Source organism: Gopherus flavomarginatus, chromosome 2 (assembly GCF_025201925.1).
Source record: "Gopherus flavomarginatus isolate rGopFla2 chromosome 2, rGopFla2.mat.asm, whole genome shotgun sequence".
NCBI lineage: Eukaryota > Metazoa > Chordata > Testudines > Testudinidae > Gopherus > Gopherus flavomarginatus.
Window position 1 is genome coordinate 116,802,631 of NC_066618.1, and position 13,866 is coordinate 116,816,496.

A 13,866-nucleotide genomic window follows, 5' to 3' on the forward strand; every position below is an offset into this window, starting at 1 on the left:
ATATGATTATGAGTATACTATCAAAAACATGCTATATGCTTTACAGACAAGTATGAAAACAAGGTCCCTGCCCTTAACACAACAGTTCTGCAAATACTTAGCCATGTGAACAATCCACTGAAAAATTAATGAGAAAGTCTCTTGTGCATATTTGAAAATGATCGGACCCAAAACAGACAATTCACAAATGAAAGCTAAGAGATTAAATGCAGTGAAAAATACACAATGTGAATGAACGATAAGATTTTGCATGCTTCTTAGTTTCATGGTTTTTTTTAACTGGAGTTTATGTCTGTCATCTATTTTCTTAATAGTTCACTAGGGCTAGATATTATTGGCTTTTTGGAAGAAGTGAAGTTTTCAAGAGGATGCAGAGTAACAACATAGTTCATAACCCAATTTGTAAAATAATTTCATAAAATAGTACTATCCATCCCTTAGAATATTTGCATTTAGTTCCAAAGTAAGAGTTTAAAATACCTGAGTTAATTATTTCCCCACTTTTACTTAGAGTATCAGCTTCATGGGAACAGGGACCTATTACAGGGGGAGGATGGGCTATCAGTATGTAGGTGATCCTGTTAATTAATCATGAGGATGACTTTCAACCTAGACTTCCCCCACCTGCTGCTCCCTTGATGGAATCCAGTTACTAAAACATTTCTTGAGTCGGTTGACCTGATGCCAGGGCTAAGACATATGCACTGCGACTAATGCTGGCTGTCACAGGGTCTACTCACCAGGAGCGGTGCCTCCTGCTGGCCATCCTGGGGATTAGCTCTGCCAGCTTGCACTCTCCCTCCTGTGTTGTCTTCTGTCTTGTCTCACTCTGCTGCCCTGCTCATTCCCAGGTTTGCACCTTCCTCTCCATGGCTTGGGCCTGAGGCCAGGTCACTAAAGTCCTCCTATCCCAGGGAATTCACAGTCTTTCCAGACCTGCTGTCTGGCTAGCACCTCCAAAGCCCTGCACCACTCCCCAGCAGCTGATAGGGGAACCCAGGCCCACCCTCTTTCTACACTGGGTTCTAGACGGAGGACCCTCTAAAAAGCAGCCAAACTCCCTATACAGTCCTGCCTCTTGCTGTTCTTTCCCTCCCCTTCTTCCTACATATCTGGTTTTCTCCCCCTCTCTGGATTTGGCAACCTCCACTGGGGAAGGAGGAGGAGGAGGAGCCACCTCCCAGGCTTTATGCGTGCCCTGCCTGTTCCCACACAGATGAGTCTACCCTTAATTAGCTGCCTAAACCTCCACTGCTTGCAGCCTAATTAGCTGATTGGGCTCACCTGATCTAATTCAGCTTTTGCAGGGCTAGTGTGGGGAGTCCACCCCATCACACTGAGCCACATAAGAACCTTTTAATATCATTGCAGCTCCTCTGGGGCAGCAATAAGGAAAAAAGGGCATTTTACTCAATCTTATTGATTTAGACAAGATTTTAAATTCTTCACTGTAAATGCCTAAAAGGCTGATTTTTACAATTGCTGAAAGTGCACTTCCTCATAACTACCAACCCAAGACCACTTTGCAGGAACAACTCCCGCAATTCTGGAAATACAATGGATAAAATCATCAGTATTAGATATTTTCTGAAGCCAAATGAAAGTATCTTTCACAACTAAAGGTTGGACAGATAAGACTATCTGTACCCAATGAGCATTTTTAGAAACAAACTCAAGTGCCAAGAAAACTCCTCACAGCCATGGGAACCAAGGCCATTTCACTGTTCCTAAATTATACTGTCCAGACTGGCACAAAGGAAACAATAGCTGTCCCAAAGATCCCCAATCACTGAGCTTGCAGAGAAACCACAGCACCCTTAAAATATATAAAGTGAGGACGTTGCCTATCTCTCTTGTGGTCAGACAACGAACTTTGCCATCTGGGTTAGAGTCCCCGACAAGAAGAAAGGCAGAAGTAGAAATGTGTGAGAGCCAGTAACAACAACTGTTATAGTGCTGTCTAAAAGAAGAGATTGGGCTAAATTCTGCCCTGGAATGGAACCACTCAGTTCCCAGTCAGGTCAAAGGGGGCTGCCTCCTTGAATATCAGAAGAGAATTTGGCCCTCATCTGTAACAGACATGGGAGGAGCATGTGGAGATTGAGTGGGCCATAGTGTTAGGTGTGGGCTGGTTAAGGAAGATGCACATCATTCCTCCTCTGTGGAGGATCTGAATAAAAAAAAAATAATATAGCCTGTGGCTCTGTTAACTCTTCCACTGAGTCCCTCAATGGTCTTTGGAACAGATGCAGACAGGGAGAGTCCCCAGTGGCATGGCTTCAATTGAGCCATGCTGTCAGGGAGTCTGGGGAAGAGGAATGGAGGGTCACATGCTGGATGCCCCTGGCCTACCACAAATCCTTGGGGATCTGCCAGGTTAGTGGTGGTATCTGTCCTTGACAGGACAAATAAGGGGCATCCTCACAGATTTCTTCTACCAGACCCCCATTCTTTGGGGAAGCAGTGACTTTACCAGTGACAACACTCACACTGGTACAGTGACCTTTACAGCACAGACCAATGCAATTTTCACACACACTTCTCCACACTTGCAGGAATGGCCGGAGTTTCAATTAGGTACAGTAGGCACATGCCTAGGGATGCCGGCATTCTAGGGGTGCAGACGAGAGCAGAGCAGGGAGCAGTGTTCTTTACAGTGTTTGTGATGTTACTGACTGCCATAGAGAAAGGGAACTATGAGTGCAAGTCCTGGAAGGTGAATAAAAGAGGAATTACAGAGAGTCTGATCCTGAAAACACATATATGCACATGAGTAAATATACTTGTGAGTAAAGCTGCTCATGTGTGTAAGTGTTTCAGTACTGGACCCTTACCCCTATTAGGCTGTAACTTACTGAAAAGTTACAATTATTTTTAAGCTAGTATTTTAAATTTTATTAAGTATTCATTGCAATGTAATATTTTAACAATATCTAGCTCTTATATTGTGCTTTTCACCCAGAAAGCTCCAAGTGATTTACAAAGAAGGTTAAGTTTCCCCTATTCCTAGTTTACATATAGGGAAACTGAAGCACAGAGCAATGAAGGGACTTGCCCAAGGTTACTCACCAAGACAGTGGCACAGCTGAGAATGAACTCAAATCTCCTGTGTCCCAGTCTCATGCCCTAGCCACTGGATCACAGTGATTCCCCTTCTTTCTTTACCTCTATGTTTATTCTTGTATGTGTTCACATAAATTATTTTTAAGACAATAATGCAGCTTAAATGCCTTTCAGTTTATCTTTCTGAACAGTAAAAAAAGGTGTGTACTGTAGTTCAGTATCTCTGTGTACTGCTACTGTGTACCTTCCTTACTCTATGTTGTATATAAATAAAGACATGACTCATATCTGCACTATTATTTTGCAGCAGTTCCCAAAATATACTAAACTTTATACAAACAGATAGAAACAGTGCCTACCCCACAGAGCTAATGCATATTAATGAATTATTATGTTGCCACCAATCCCTCACTTACTGAAGTTATATTAATAATATCACAAGAAAGGGCTCTGACATATCCAGCTTCACAGAAGTAGCATGCCTTCAATTCAGTCAAGAAAACCCCTCATCTCTACAGGACAGCAGAGGTTTCCATAAAGGTGACGACAGGCCACGGCAAAATCTCAAATAGGGAACAGGGAATTCGTGAACTTCCACTCACAAATTCCTTGTAATTGTCTCATCAGGAAGGTAGATATTAGTCTGGTCTGGTCTCTCATTCCATGGCCAGATGAGTCATGAAATGTACGCCCTCCAGTTCCTTCTTCAGAGCCTTTGCCTTTCTTCTTCACCTTCTCTCAGCCCTGGCTACTCCAAAGCCTAACAGAACATTCAGAGTCTTGTCTCAAGCTATTGGATTTGTACTCATTTCTCCCTCAATGACTGCACAGTATGAGAATGTTGCAGGGGCAGCACACCCAGCCTCTGGAGGAAGGAAATATTTTGCATAGTAGTGGTGGCCCTTTTAGTGAATAAAGAAGCAGGGTCTCCAGCTGTCCCCCACCAGAAGCATGCTGAACATCATGAGGACTCAAGGAATGGTGAAAGTGAGAAAGTAAAGAAATCTTTGGGACTCCATAATGAAAATGGAGAACCACTGGTGGAGGTGTAAAACAGCCTAGAAGCCAACCCTCTAGAACAAGGGTGGGCAAACTTTTTTGGACCAAGGGCCACATCTGGTGGGGAAATTGCTTGCAGGGCCATGAATGTAGGGCTGGCGCAGGGTGCTGGGGTGCAGGAGGGAGTGTGGGAGGGGGTGCGGTGTGTAGGAAGGGGCTCAGGGCATGGGGTTGGGGCAAAGGAGGGATGTGAGGTGTATGAGGGGGCTCAGGGAAGGGGGTTGGGTGCAGGAGGGGGTGCACAGTGCGGGAGGGGGATCAGAGAAGGGGGTTGGGGTGCCAGAAGGATGCAAGGTGTGACAGGGGGTTGGGGTCCTGGCAGGGGGCTCAGGGCAGGGAGTTGGGGAGCAGGAGGAGTGCGGCAGGGAGCTCGTGGACAATGGGAGCTTCAGGGAGGTACCCACAGGCAAGGACAGCATGTGCAGCCCTCTGCTCCCCCTCCCCCAGGGGCTGCAGGGGTGCCAGCCGCTTCCGAGAGTGGCATGGGACCTGCGGCGCCACAGGGGTGGCAACCCCACGGGCTGGATCCAAAGCCCTGAGAGGGCCAGATCCAGCCTGCAGTTTGCCCAGCCCAACTCTAGAATGTGTAACTGATACTTTACCAAGATCACTACATCAATCAAGATAATTTTTGACAGACAATTGGTTCAAGCAAAACATTTTCAGCCACCTAGCCATCCAAACACTACTCACTCTTAACATAAGACCGGCCATACTGGGTCAAACCAAAGGTCCATCTAACCCAATATCCTGTCTTCTGACAGTGGCCGATGCCAGGTGCCCCAGAAGGAATGAACAGAACAGGTTAATAATTAAGTGATCCTTTCCCTGTCGCTCATTCCCAGCTATTGGCAAACAGAGGCTAGGGATACCATCCCTGTCCATCCTGGGATTAACAGCCATTGATGGACCTATCCTCCATGAATTTATCTTGTTCTTTTTTGAATCCTGTTATAGTTTTGGCCTTCACAACATCCTCTGGTTGACTGTGCATTGTGGAAGTAATACTTCCTTTTGCTTGTTCTAAACCTGCTGCCTATTAATTTCATTTGGTGACCCCTAGTTCTTGTGTTATCAGAAGGAGTAAATAACTTACTTACTTTCTCCACATCAGTCATTCCATAGCCCTAATCATTTTTATTGCCATTTCTGAACCTTTCCAAGATATATTTTTTTGAGATGGGGCGACCATATCTGCATGCCGTATTCAAGGTGTGCACATACCATGGATTTATGTAGATGCAATATGATATTTTATGTCTTATTATCTATCCCTTTCTTAATGATTCCCAGCATTCTGTTCGCATTTTGGACTGCCACTGCACACTGAGTGGATGTTTTCAGAGAACTATCCACAATGACCCCAAGATCTCTCTCTTGAGTGGTAACATCTAATTCAGACCCCATCATTTTACATGTATAGTTGGGATATTTTCTAATAAGTATTACTTTGCATTAATTAGCATTGTATTTCATCTGCCATTTTGTTGTCCAGTCACCCAGTTTTAGGAGATCTTTTTGTAGCTCTTCACAGTTTGCTTAGGACTTAACTATCTTGAGTTGTTTTGTAACATCTGCAAATTTTGCCACCTCACTGTTTACTCCTTTTTCCAAATCATTTATGAGTATGTTGAATAGGACTGGTCCCAGTATAGACTCCTGGGGACAACTATTTATCTCTCTCCAGACTGAAAACTAACCATTTATTCCTACCCTTTGTTTCCTATCCTTTGGCTAGTTACCAGTCCATGAGAGGACCTTCCCTCTTATCCCATGACAGCTTACTTTGCTTAAGAGCCTTTGGTGATGGACCTTGCCAAAGGCTTTCTGAAAATCTAAGTACACTATGTCCACTGGATCCCCCTTGTCCACATGCTGGTTGAGCCCCTTAAAGAATTCTAGTAGATAGGTGAGGCATGATTTCCCTTTACAAACACCCTTAGAATCCTAAGTACCTTTCACAATACAGGAAGAAAAAATATAAACAAACAAATCTCTCCCACCACATTCCAGTGAAATCAGTAAGAGTATAGAATTAGACTATCAAGCCTATCACTTATTAAGGCATACATGTTTGGGGCTGTCTGTGGAGAACAAGATGTGATATCCAGAGATCACTTGATCATAGTCAGGAGTTGGATGCAGGACAGTAGAGACTCTGGCCTGTATATGAAGAGTAAGAGGCAAGATGTTGTTGTTAGCTAATAAAAATGAGTATATGGGCCAGTGGAGAATTAGTAGCCTATACTGTACAATGTGCTTGATGAAAGGTGGGGGGCACGAGAGGGTTTATAGTCTATAGGCCGGGGTGGGCAAACGTTTTGGCCCAAGGGCCACATCTGGGTATAGAAATTGTATGTCAGGCCATGAATGCTCATGAAGCTGGCGTTGGGGTGTGGGAGGGAGTGAAGGCTCTGGCTGGGGGTGTGGGCTCAGGGGTGGAGTCAAAAATGAGAAGTTCAGGGTGCAGGAGGGAGCTCTGGGCTAGGGCAGGGGGGTAGAGTGTGTGGGGGAGTGAGGGCTCAGGCTGGGCGTGCAGACTCTGGGGTTGGACTGGGGATGAGGGGTTTGGGGTGCTCCAGGCTGGCACTGATGGGTTTGGAGGGTGGAAGGGGGATCAGGGCTGGGTTAGGGGGTTGGGGCATGGGAGGGTGCCTCAGGGGTTCAGGCTCTGGGTGGCGCTTACCTCAAGCGACTCTCAGAAGCAGCGGGATGTCCCCCTCTCTGGCTCTTATACGGAGGCATGGCCAGGTGGCTCTGTGCTCTATCCCGTCTGCAGATGCCACCCCTGCAGCTCTGGCTGCTCCTATGCATAGGAGTCATTAGGTGGACATGCCACTGCTTCCGGGAGCCACGTGGAGTGGCCCCCAATGCTGCTTCCCAGCTGGAGCACCAGAGCAGGGCAAGCCCCAGAACCTGCTCCCCAATGGGAGCTTGAGGGCCAGATTAAAATGGCCCACGGGCCGTTGTTTGCCCACTCCTGCTACAGGTGAACGTGAGTAAGTTATACAGGGGCTGAGTGAAGATTCTTTTCTGGAATGGGTAATGAGATAATGTACATTTATTTAAGAAATTGCATGTATTCCAGGTGTATTTGAATATTTAATCTAGCTTCCCTTAAGGGTTTATCTCTGTATTTTTTTTAATTAACATTTCTTGGTATAGAGAGAATTTTATTTTAATGCATTTTTTTCTCCTATTAATTATCTTATGTGAGAAAGGTAATTGGAGACCTTTTCAAGCAGAGACACACCTGTCTCCAAATTAACTTCTTGTGTCTTGATTAACAAAATAAACCTGTTTATATCATGCAATTATTATCCCCCTAAATATTTTAGACAAAGTTGCAGTTGTTGGAACATCAAGTGAGTCATGATTTTTAACATACTACAAGTTTAAGAGTCAGGATGTTTACTCTCACCTTTCCAAATGTTTTCCTCATGGGATAATCAGTTTGTACTAATGCATCCTTTTCCATTTTGGAAGTCAAAATAATACATGCAAATCTTCCATAACACAAAGTTTTACTTTACAGAAGAGGAAGAATTCTGGTTACAGAAAATAAAAATATGTGATTTCGTTCTCACCTCTGGAGGTGCAAGTATACTGTAACCATTGCATTACGACTCTTTAAAACAAACCATCGCTTACTTGTATCAGTCAACACGTTAAGAAAAATTTTTCCAATTCTTTTTTGTGGCTTCAAATAAAACACAGAGTTTACATCGTTAAAATGCTGCCAGTGAAAAACCCTGGGTTTTAAGCGAACACTAAGTCAGCCATTTCTGTTCCCTCTAGAAACGCAGAAGGAAGCTTGAGGTTTAATCAGGTGGAAAAAGAATGCAGCAGTGTAATTGTTCGGGGGGGGCACTTCTGCTTGAAGCTTCTTTGATGTGGTTCTAAAGAAACGATTTTCTACAGAGACTCTTATAAACACTGACTCTAGCGGTCACACCAAGTTGAGGAAACAGAACCAGCCCCTGGCCCAGACTCCGTGGCAGTGACCCTTGGGCACTGACGTCGGGAGACAGATCCCCGACAAGCACACTGACCCCCAAGCCCGCTGCACGGGAGGGCCGGGGAATGGCGAGGAGCTCCCCCGGCCCAGCCTCCCGTAGGTCTGCACGGCAACAGGTGGATTTCCCCGCCAGAGGGGCTTCCGCCCGCCTTTGGCTTCTTGGGGGCAGGCTCGTCTCCCCGCCCAGGCTAGAGCGCAGCCCCCCTGCCCGGCTCAGGCGGCTCGGCTGCACTTTCGCCCCCGCAGAAAGGCGGCTCCCGCCCACCGGGGCTAGTCATCCCTCCCCTCCCCGTTCCCCATCTCCGCCACAGCAGCATCCCCAGCAGCGCCGCGCCGCGCCCGCCTTCCTCCCCCCTCCCGTCCCGGCTGCAGGCGCACCAAGAGGCACCACATACCGCTGCTCGTGGCTCGCCAATCCCCCCTTCGGGGCCGGGGCCGCGGCAGAGACTCGGGGCAGAAGCGAGCGCGCCTGTGCCCGAGCCCCCGGGCAGGGGCGAAGCAGCGGCTCTTGCACTGGGGAGGGGGCGGCTGCCCCCGCTTCGTACCTGCGCTTTGCCCCCAGCTCCTGCCGGGCAGGTGGAAGCTGCGCGCCAGGGCACTCGGCTGTAGCGCCGCCGCCGCCGCTGGGACTGGCGGAGGGAATGAATGGGAGGGAGGCGGAGACAGCCAGGGGGGCGGGGGGCTGCTGCCACCGCCCCGCTCGGGTCTGTGGGGAGTGAGGCTGCTTCCCCCGGCTCCGCTTGACCCCCGCCCGTGCCTAGCTCAGCAAGTCCCCGCGCCAGCGGCGGGAGCACAAAGCAAAGGCGTTTGCAACCCCCCAGCCCCGCGGGGGCCGATCTATCTCCCCAGGGCTGGGGATGGCCCCTGTGTGGCGTCTTAGTGGGGGCCCAGCCTTGGTCGGTCTTTAGTTGCTTGCAGAATGTATGCACGTTAGTGACAACGTTTTACACTTTTTGCTGGGGCAGATTCCAGAGGTAACTCGGGGGCTAAGTTCTGGGTATTCGCATGATTAAATCTTTAATATCTGGAGACGCTGGAGCCGTCCTAACACGCACCCTTACCTTAGGAGCCAGCTCTGCTCTCCCTGGCCACAGGGCAGCTGCCTGCACGGCACTCAAAGGGCTTCCCCCCACCTGCCTTCTTTCGCGTACTGGCTTCTTCTCCAAAGGGACAGATACTGCTCTGATTTACTCGCCTCTCTGCCCCCGGTTTCTCGGTGGTGTCTCACTAGAGCTGATGAACAGTTTTCACCTTTTGAAATGTCAGTTATGAGGTTTTGGTTTTTGTTTGTTTGTTCAAATTTGCAAACTCAACAACAGATGATGTGGGGGAACCACTGAAATGTCTGTGATCTCCCGCCCCGCTTTTCCCCTAGAAGCTCCGACAAACATGCCTTGTAACTCCGGGCAGAATCCGATTCTGAATGACTGCCACCTCTGCTGCAGTATAATTGCGGGACTAGGGTGCACGGCCCCTCCCCACTTTTATTGTGTCATTGGGGCCGCACAGGAAACGGCTTATCCGATGTCCATGAACATCACTGACTCATAAAAGTCGGAGACACTTTAGATCAACCGCTTACCTCCCTGCCACTGCAAGTGTGTTCTCTGCAGTGCATTTGGTCTAGTCTAGTTTAAATATCACAAAGGCTGGTGCTCCCCACACACCCCAGTGCAAGACCGCAGCCTTACTTTTGAAACAAGGTTTCGTTGATGATTGATGCCACATTCCGAACCTTATTTTTTTTTTAAATGGCAGGTTATAAGTTTAAGGTTTCTTATACACAATAAATGCCCCAGACACTTGAGACGTTACACTGGGGAGTAAACTGTTTGAGTTAATGTATAATTAGGGTTGGGCACTGGGTTGCGAACAGCTGTTGGTGGTGTAATGTATACTTGTGCTTTTCTTTTAATTATTTACCCAATGGATTGCAACAGCTTCCATCGGTTAAATGTCTGTAATGTACGTGTATTAATTCTGAATATCCATAGCAGTGCAAGTTGATGAAGCCTGCTAGGTGGCTTTATATTTTTTCATTGCTCTTAAAAAGTGTATTTTTGACACCACCTAAGAAACCATTGCTGTCAGCCCCTTTTAAATCTAGCTTCTCCACCTGAGCCCTCTGCCAGGCCACTGTAAATCTTTATGGCATTTTATATGAAAATAGTGACTGCAGGGTAGCTAATTAAAAAACCCTGATAGCATGGACTTCATTCTTCCGATAGCTTTTCATAATAAAATAAGGTGGTTTAAATTATTTTTTAAAATGTTCTCTTGGCACAAGATCATGTTTCATGCTAGAGCAAATTTTAATGGCCATTATAAACTTCTGGGCTTTATGTTAATGTGCTGACAATCTGAATTGTAGCTTTGTGATTGTTATACAAATAGATGGGGGAAGCAGAGCTGAGTAGGTGAAGAAGTGGATACAGTTGGAGAAATAAACTACAATGAAATCTGCTGCGTGTGCTTTCCAAACTTGAGAACACTCCTTTTTCTTACAACTCATTAGGCATCTTTTATGTGGAGACACATCTGAGAAGGTTCAAAGCCACCTGTGAGACAAGAAAAGTAATTAAGATCCAATTCTGTATTCCTCATGTATCCAAACCTCTTATTGACTTAAGTGGGAGTTTGTAGTGAACTAGGAATGCAGAATTTGGTACTTAATTAGGTGAAGATTCATAACCCCTTTTATCCATGTAGTATTTTGTATGGAGTCAGGTACTACATGATGGCAGAAGTGTGCCTAAATGGATCAGGACCTAACATTTGTTCATTCACCCATGTATTTATTTAAATTACATGTAAATACATTTCACTTTAAATTTCACATAGTCTGTGGCAGGACGTACAAGAGGGCATGTGAACTTTGATGTTTGAGGCATGCTGGCCCATATATGAAAGTTACTAGCAGCCTGCGGGGGCCTCCTGACACCATCTGAAAGTTGAGAGAGGAAATTCAGAGTTCTGCAGAAGTACAGTGATTTGCCAGAGTGCAAGAATGTACCATAAACGCAGAGGTTGAGTATGAATGGATATATGCATTCTCATGCGTGTATATAACAGGATATCACACACATCAGTAAGGAAATAATGTACTGCATACATGCAGTACATTATTTTAATGTATTGATTATTACTTAATTTCTTTATTACCTAACCTATATTTTCTCCAAAAACAGAGCAAATTATACATTGTCCAGTGAGGATTTGGAAATCAGCCCATTTTCAGTTGTAAATACTAGCCATATTTTTATTTTTCAAAGCACAATAAAAGCACATGGAAAAAAACATAAGTAGTGAAAACTACTGTTTTTTTCCATGCTCCGATAACACAAAAATGCCTACATAGATTTTCTTCAGACTTTTAAAAAACAAACAATCTCCCTGTTGGGACTAGCACAAGTTTCAATGAAAAGTTTGGGAATATATATTAATGAAATAATTTGGGAATATAATAAACTATTGAATGTAGGAGCTAAAAATAAAAAGACCTCCTTGGCCATTAGTGTAATGTTGTAATCCTAATGGCAATTCTCACTACCCTAGAAGGAGTGAGACATTTGTTCTTAAAAGTAATGCTTTTCTAATCTGTTATTTTCCTGGGTAGATACCCTCATGAAATATTTAACATTACTTTTTTCTACTTCACATTTAACTCAAAGTTTTTGATGAGTTTAGCATCTGCTCCTCAGTAAGTAAGCTATCTCCTTTTGAAGTGATTTGCCACAAAGGGAGAACCCAGCCTGACTCTATTCAGCAATTCAAAGTGAAGTGAGAACAAGAGGAATGACTGGAGGTATTGAGATCAAGCTTTGCATGCTTGGAAGTACAAGCATGTCAACAGGACTGAAAGCTTTTGTCATCCTATCCAGATTCTTGTCTGTCACACAGTGTTCCACCTGCAGTAAGGTCATGTGGATCACATAGGCTATCTGTAGCACAAACTCAAAAGGCTACTTAAACGCATTCATTTCTTCCAAATTAACCCTGGAGAGATTATGAACACCCCAGCAACGGGATGATGTGTTAGATGGAATGCTATTGCTAGATCCCAATTTTGAGGGATTGCACTGACAGTTTCTGTGTATATTTGTGATAATTCAGTATAATGTGGACCAACTATTAGGGGGCTGAATGCTAATGTTCTTACTCAGGCAAACTTCTCTTTGAAGTTAAAGGAAGTTTTACCTCACTGAGGCTAACAGAATTTGACCTGTTTGCAAGACAGAATCTGCATAAAAACAAAGTACTGTACTCTTTCTAGTTATTATGTAGATACATGTATTTGTTAATACACAAACACTGTATATTAGGGAAGCATTAAATGGAAACATCAGCTGTTCTGTGGCTCAAGAAAATGTTTCTGTCTCCAGTGCTCTCAATTCATCTTACATTCTCATTGAATGTACTGTTTATCTCAGTAATTTAAGTAGGAAAACTCCCACAGCTCAGGGGTGGAGGGTACATTTTCTTTTGCTTTTCTCATGTCCAATTGCTTATTCATGCCTCACCTCTTTGTCAGCTCATGTTTAGAGATACATCTATTTGTCTTTAGGATTCAGTGAATGTTCTCTGATAACTTATTCAGTAAATGCAGTGTCTTTGTTAACTCATTTTCCATATATGGTTTCTCAGCCACAGTTTCATATCTTTTTCTTTGCTAAGTGTGAATATGCTAGCTAGATCAGTACCATCAATTTTCTTCTTGTTTTTAAGCACCTCAGTTTAGTCACCTTAAAAACTATATTCCTGCAATATTAAATCCAGGGCCATCTAGAAGCTCCTAAAGACACAATTCTGCAACAGGAAATTGAAAAGCACATGGTATACTCTTCTATTTCCTGTTGCCCAACATCTGTTTATTTTAAAAGAGAAAATTCATAAAAATAAATTACAGTTGAATTAAATAAATAAAATTTAACAAGCCACTTAAAAAAAGAATTGAAATTTACTTTAAGTCCATTCCTACCTACGTATTAGTCTCCTCTTCATCATACAAGGATGCTTCCCTTGCAGAATACATCTACTCACATGCACACTTGTTTTCCTACTACTTACAATACCTGTAGAGTGCATTGCAACCCTTCTTTTCCTCCCTATTCCCCATACTCTGTTCATCTATGAGATTGTGCCACTTGATAGGTTTTGTTGAATCTCGCATGGCTGAATGAGTCATTGGTAGCCATTTTGAATCAAATAAAGATGAGGAGATGATTATTCATTCAGTGGGTAGTTCTATTGCTACAGAATTGAGGGATATAATGGGCACCACTTGTACCTAAGATTTTACATGTGCAAAACTCAGCACTTTGGCTCAAATTTCTTCCTCATTTGCTGCTCCATAGAGGTTCTATGAGCTTTCCAAGCTCTGCTGCCCATAGAAACAGCTTCTGAAGGAGAAGTTGCCCCTTGGAAGACTTGATGTGTTTTCCCCAGCCAGACTTCTTTGCAGGAGAGCACTCCATGACTGACCACTTGATATGCATCTATTTCAACCAGACTTTTGTGGTGATGGTCACTCAGCCAAGGAAAAGTGGCCATGAAGAGAGAATGTTTCCCCAGTAGGAAAGGAAGGCAGAACTCACCTATTGCCACCACTATAACAACATGTTTGAAGAGTGTCCACTACCATGACAAATGGGGTCAGGAGCCTGCCACTTTGCCCTCTCCAGTGACTGGAGAGGCAGAGACACCTCCTCCCTTAAGTCCAGTGTAAA

At 44.7% G+C, this 13,866-nt stretch overlaps 1 protein-coding gene across 2 annotated transcripts in view; it reads right to left on the reverse strand.

Moving 5' to 3' along the window:
• Positions 1-9,239, reverse strand: part of PLEKHG4B (pleckstrin homology and RhoGEF domain containing G4B) — a 222,456-nt gene extending 213,217 nt beyond the window's left edge. The window contains exon 1 of one of the 2 annotated variants that reach the window (XM_050938126.1): positions 9,202-9,239. The gene's annotated coding sequence lies outside the window, so the exon portion shown is untranslated. Of the gene's footprint in view, positions 1-8,685; positions 8,749-9,201 lie in introns of those variants that run through there. The other variant, XM_050938127.1, reaches the window with a different exon arrangement.
• Between the last annotated feature and the right edge of the window lie 4,627 nt (positions 9,240-13,866).